The 6,000-nt window shown below is 37.3% G+C and overlaps 1 long non-coding RNA gene across 2 annotated transcripts in view; it reads right to left on the bottom strand.

The window, feature by feature from the left end:
* Window positions 1–3,912: 3,912 nt before the first annotated feature.
* The window catches only part of LOC134159862 (uncharacterized), a 67,030-nt gene continuing 64,942 nt past the window's right edge, over window positions 3,913–6,000 (bottom strand). For both annotated transcript variants that reach the window (XR_009963332.1, XR_009963333.1), the window contains 2 exons: window positions 5,128–5,287; window positions 3,913–5,037 (listed from right to left, as the gene is read on the bottom strand). This is a non-coding gene — a long non-coding RNA (uncharacterized LOC134159862). The remainder of the gene's footprint in view (window positions 5,038–5,127; window positions 5,288–6,000) is intronic.

Here is a 6,000-nt window from a genome sequence, read left to right as displayed (position 1 = left end):
TAAATTTTCCTTTACTGGCCAAATCTCATTAGGATCATAGAAAGTATGTATCTCCCTAAGTGAACATACTACACTGGTTTGTAATATTAGATGTCCCACACAAAAAATGCAGGTGTGACAGTGGCCTCAGTGATAGAGCCTACCCTTTGAAACTCAATTTTGAATTCCTTCCTTTAATCCTAACCACCAGCCAAGGTGGAAGCAATCATTTGCACAGTGAAGTTTATGCCATGCTAATAAAGCAAAGTGCCTCAACCCATTTATACCAGGTTTAAAACCAGCATCATCAAATTCAGAAAATGCACATTGTATTTTCAGAGTAGTTTCTGCTAAAATGCACAGTACTTCTAAGCTTCCCTTGGCCACTGCAGAACCAGAACTACTACAGGAGAATGAGCTTGATTCTCCTCAACTATTACCAATTAAGTTATTTAACAAGTTCCAGTCACAGTTGTGTAAATTTACTGAAAACAATGCAATGTAAAGGAAGTAATCTAGAAAGATTAATGGGTTGGTACTGCTCAGAGAACTTAAGTTTTGGTCAGTAGAACCCTTCCAACTTGATACTGACATACAGGAAAAAAGCTCCACTTTCCTTTAAGATTCCATATTCAACCATTTGGCTTGACATTTAAAAGAAGTACATCAACTTGGAGAATATTTGGCTCTGAAATTAATTTGGAGATAAATACAGTACTGAAAATACACTGTACAGGTGGGACTTGTAGATTACTTTCCAAAGTGTAGTCTGCAGTAAAGATTAATTGCATATTATTTAGGAGTGACAACAATATATTTTGACTGCAAGTGATCATTAAACTGGGAGAAATTGAGAAAAAGAGTACAGAAGCCCATGTGAAACTATTTAAAGAACTTTGTTCCAGGTCTCTGAATAGTAATCACCAAAGTATATATTGAAAACATGAAGACAATTTTTATCTTAGCTGAATACACAGTTGAAAAGTAAGCCCAGTGCATTCTCTTGACAGTACACACTGGATACTCTCTGAAGCAACTCTGTTAAAACATAAGGAAGAAATATTTTGCCTTTTAATAGGAGTCTGAAGGTAAACTTGTTTTACAGTTTTTTATAAATTTTTCTTCACATGGCAGCATTGGAGCAAACTGGCATCTATGATCTTTGTAAGCCCAAGTAAGAGTGAAATAACTGCCACACAGCAACTGTAAATTTAATCAAGGTTACATTCTCTGTGTGCTATTTGATTTAACCAGAAATTTTAATTTATAATAAAATATGAAATATACTTCCTGCCTAATTATTGTTGGGGATTTTCACCAGAAGATATCCTTAGTTACAATTATGAGAAAGTACTTTTTAGCAGAGAAAATTTCACACCTGAGAGAAATAAAAACAGAGTCAAAGTACCAAAAGAAAAAAATCAATAATGTTTTATTAACATATGCTTCAGAGAAGGAATACATAATAAATAACATTCCCCAAAATATTCCCAAAATAAAGCGGTACCCCAGAGCAAACCAGATGGAGCAGTAAGGCAATATGGGAAATGGCAGCACTGTAAGGAACTTGTCAGGAACTGTGTTCTGCTCACAACAATGTCAGCCTTTATCTCAGTTCCAGAGAGAGAAAATATCATGCACTTTCAGGAAGACATGTAAGCAGGGAAAAGAATTATTTTTTTAATCCTCAGATCATCTCTCAGATGCTCTTGAACATGGAAGTACAGAACCTGGAACACTTGCTAACAGTGTAGACCTTGTTTTGATTCCTTCTTAATTTTCAAACATTTAGAAATTCATTGGCTTTTCTTTGTATTCATTTCGGCATGTGTTTATTAGCTATATCAAATTCTTAGCTTAGTGTTTCATATACAGTGTTATCTTTGGCAGAAAATGAAAGATGCATGGACAATTTAAACACTGAACACTGATGTAGGGATGGATCGGCTTGTTACAAACTGATTTCCTCTCATCAAACTACATGGGTGAAAGATGAAGAAACAAAACGCAAAACCATGGTAGTCAACGTAGTGACATACTAAATCATCTTCCAATCATTCTCAATAACTCTACAACTACAGCATGCTATCCTGATGGCCCCATCTGAGTTGATGATTTTTCACAATGTATTTCATGGCTTCCATCCCTACATGAGACTTTATTACTATCACATAGGAATAAAAAGCCATAAAACACTAGAGTGAATTTATCTTGATCAGATGCAATACTTATTTTCTTCACATGATTTCACCACCATTCCAAAACTAACTAATGATTTCATGCTACATTACTGAACATTTTAAACTACATTTCAATGACAAGAAAGACACTGAAATGGTTACATCACAAATTAACAGAGCTTTAGCCTTTAAACACATTCCTACCTACGAGAATCAAGAAACAATCACAAGACAACCATTTAATCCACTGATAAAAGACAGGACACCACATAAAAATATCACTTCCACATACATCTTTCAACACATAAGGAAAGACGAGACACAAAAGAAACTGGTATAGATTAAAGCTATGAAAGCACCACTACCAGCATCTTTTTAAACCTATTTTCCTTAGTAGCCTCCTTGCATGCATTCTAAAAAATTTAGACTCCATCCCTAGGACATCTTTAAGGCATCTGAACTTAATTAGAGAAACAAAGCAAAATTCCCTGCTTATGGCACTGAAACAGCTACTTCCACAGAGCTGCTAGCTATCACAACTCACTCATTACTGGGACTTCTACCTTCTTGGCTACAATAAATTTACTATAGCTCCAAAGTCCATCTTTCTCATGATGAAAGACCAAATGAGACAAATGATAATATATCCTTATTTTCTAAGCCAGACTATGATACTGAGGTCCTGGTCTGAAAACAGTTATTTATTAATGTAATTACTATTCATCTTATTACTACTAATTGGCCAAGTTGAAACACAAGTCTCTAGGGTCATTGAAAAGTCAATATAATAAATTTAACTGCCATTAGAAAATAATTTTGCTTGCACACTTGCAAGCAAACTTAGCTGCATCAGAAATGACTCTTAAAGTCTCCGTTTTACCAGAAGTATTTTACATTTTCCCAGCCATATAACCCCACTGTAATAGCACCAATATTAATTCCAATCTACTCTTTTGACACTAGAACTAAAAATTAACTCAGGTTTGATTTATATACTGCTATCCTTTCTTGCCTACCAAATCCTATTTCTTGCATACTATAATGTTGATAGCAGAGAAAAGAGCGAAAAATCATTAAATGAGAGGAAGTGCATAAATAAATTCAATTATCATGCATAAGACATGCAAATGATTTAAAGACTGCATATGAAACTCTAGTTTATATTCATTAATCTCAGGTTGCACTTTTGAGGGTGAAAGAGACACTAATCGGGTCCAGATTAATGCACTCCCAAACCTTCCAATTTGTTTTCAGGAGAGGGTTAAATGAAATGCATTAAAATAAACACAGCTGCTCAATTTCCCCAGCCCTGCTTCATTTGTGGGAAAAAGACAAACTAAAAAGTATATTGCAGGCTTGGTGTACTGAGAATTTGTGCTTTTTCTGTGCTCCTCAGGACTGCCACTTACCCACTGCAGCTCCTTGGTTGTGTGGTTTTTTGGGGGGTTGGTTTGGTCTGGCTAGGAAGACAACTTTGCACTGGAAATTAGTCCAATAACCAAGCTAGTGTCTTGACATGAAGAACAGGCCAGGAGTGTTTCGCCTCTCCTAAACCCTGCCCTATTTTCTTCCCTTTCCTACCCTGAATGATGCTGCAGATGGACCATTTTAAACTGCATGCAGTCCATTCTTAAAAGGCTCAGTCTGAAGCTGCCATGCACGTTGCTGCCATGCAGCCCTGTTAGGTGGGAAAGGGATTCACAAGAGGGCTTTGCTCACCCAGCCAGGAGAAACACAATACATACCAGGGCAAACCCTTTTGACCCACCACCTGCTCTGGGTTTTGCTGCCCAGGGACTCCTCCCAGCTTCTGCTGAATTGGCAGGGTATAAAATAGCGGTTCCCAGCTCCCCCTTCCCTCTCCCACTAGAGCTGTGTGCTGATCCCTGCCACTTGCCTTTGTGCAGGGGGCACCCAGGGACAAGCCGCTGAGAACACAATCAGCACCCACAACAGCGGACGAAGGGGAAGTGGTGCTCCTGGGGCTGATCCTGCCTCAGGAGAAAAGGAAGCACATGGGAAGGGAAATAGGGGTTTGGCCCAGAAAAATAAAGTAGGGAAGGGCCCTTTCCCATCTACTGGCAGAGGAAGGTTAAACAAAGCAAACAAAAAGAAGGTCACCAAACTAATTTCATACTGAAACCAATGAATTCGGATGAGAGATCCAAAGGGGAAAGGTTAGGGTGGTATCAATGACATAATTTCTCTTCCCTTTTGTTAAAATGATGGGAAATTAAACCCCTCCAGGACAATGGGACACACTTTCAGCAGGGTGGGAGGCATTTAAAATTTTACATGTCTCTGATTTTTTAAATGTTATCCTCCTGAACTGCAGACATTACACCATAAAAGCACAAAAACACATACATGTAGACTCAAACATATATTCACATATATGGTTTCAGACACAGACCCACTTCTGTTGACAACCTGATTCTAAGAGCTTTTTATTAGAATTAATTTCTGCAGGTTTGCAGATGCTAAATTAGTTGCAATAAATAACAACAATAAGGCTGAAATCTGTCAACATCTTGACAAATATTCACAGAGCCATTTAGTTAGGAAATACGCTTATGATATTCATTGCTCCTAAAAGAGAAAATGATTATACAGTAACTAAACCCTAAGTAAGAGCTAAAGATATTCACCTCATGAAGCCATTTCTCAACTAGCCCCTTGGCACTTGCTGGAATTATTCGCAGCACGAGCTCTACTTTTTCATTTTCTGCTGACTCCATGTGGGTAATTTCTTTCTCGTGATTAAAAGTGAGCTTGGCAATTCCTTCAAAGCATTTCCTTAGGTGTGGTTGGACTTGGAGTGGATCCTTTATCTCAGAAAGGATTCCTGAGAGATCGCTGTTGCATCCGGAGAAAAATCCTGAAAAATGATAAAAAATTAACTTTAGAAGTACCTATATAAATGTATTTTAAACCAACACTGACAGCAGACATGAAATGGGCTGTTTACCTTGGAAAGAATAGTCTTTTCTTTGCCAAATAATCATTCAAGGCCTTCCTGAATGTCATCCAAAAGTGATTCTGCCTCCTTCAACTTATCCAGCATCTGGGGCTGCGAGATAACCCTCATGGCATTGGTCTCCTTCACTGACTCCTTCGTTATTAGCCTCCTGGTGGGTGAGATAGAATACAGTGAATGTAATAACCATACTTCACACAACAGGCTTTCTCTCTCTTTTTTAAATTGAAAATCCCCTTATTACAAAACAAGGGGTGTTCTTTTTCTTCTACCTTTAAGTAGGACTGCCACATTCATTGCTTTTTACAAAAACGCAGCTGCTTTTTAAGCTACAGATAAATAGAATCTGCTAGGCAGTAATTCTGCCCAGTCTGAATGCATTATTTTCTAAGTCACTTTAGCAAGGGACTTTTTATTATAAACTGGAATGAACAAGGAAAGTCCTTTTCTCAACTAATTACGACCTCGCTTTGTTCTATTCTATTAACTTACAATGCCAGATTGATCAGCTTCTTTTTTTTGTTGTTGTTGGGTTTTTTGTTTTTTTTTTCTTCAGTCAGTTCAATAAATTAACGTACTTTTCCTGGGAAATTAGAGAGCTAATTATTAAGGCTTTATAGATTAATGATGAAAATATAAATAACACAGAACAATAAAGAATGGTGTATCAATAGCATTCACACAATCCCTTTGATGTGCACAATGCAATCTCCCATTTTAACACCACTAATGCATGGACAGAAGTTACTTTGACTCAATCAACAGAACGTTCCCCTCATAAAGATTTGTTAAACTAGGTATTTTTTAAGAACTGAGGAAAAAGAGCAAAGCTGAAACACAGTTTTTCATTTACCTATCCCTGGC

The sequence above is a fragment of the Pezoporus occidentalis genome, unplaced genomic scaffold (assembly GCF_034315485.1).
Source record: "Pezoporus occidentalis ecotype Australia unplaced genomic scaffold, CSIRO_AGI_Poc_V1 ctg152, whole genome shotgun sequence".
NCBI classification, from domain to species: domain Eukaryota; kingdom Metazoa; phylum Chordata; class Aves; order Psittaciformes; family Psittacidae; genus Pezoporus; species Pezoporus occidentalis.
Note: the sequence above shows the minus strand (reverse complement) of the source record. Positions and strands in the feature narration are given on the sequence as shown.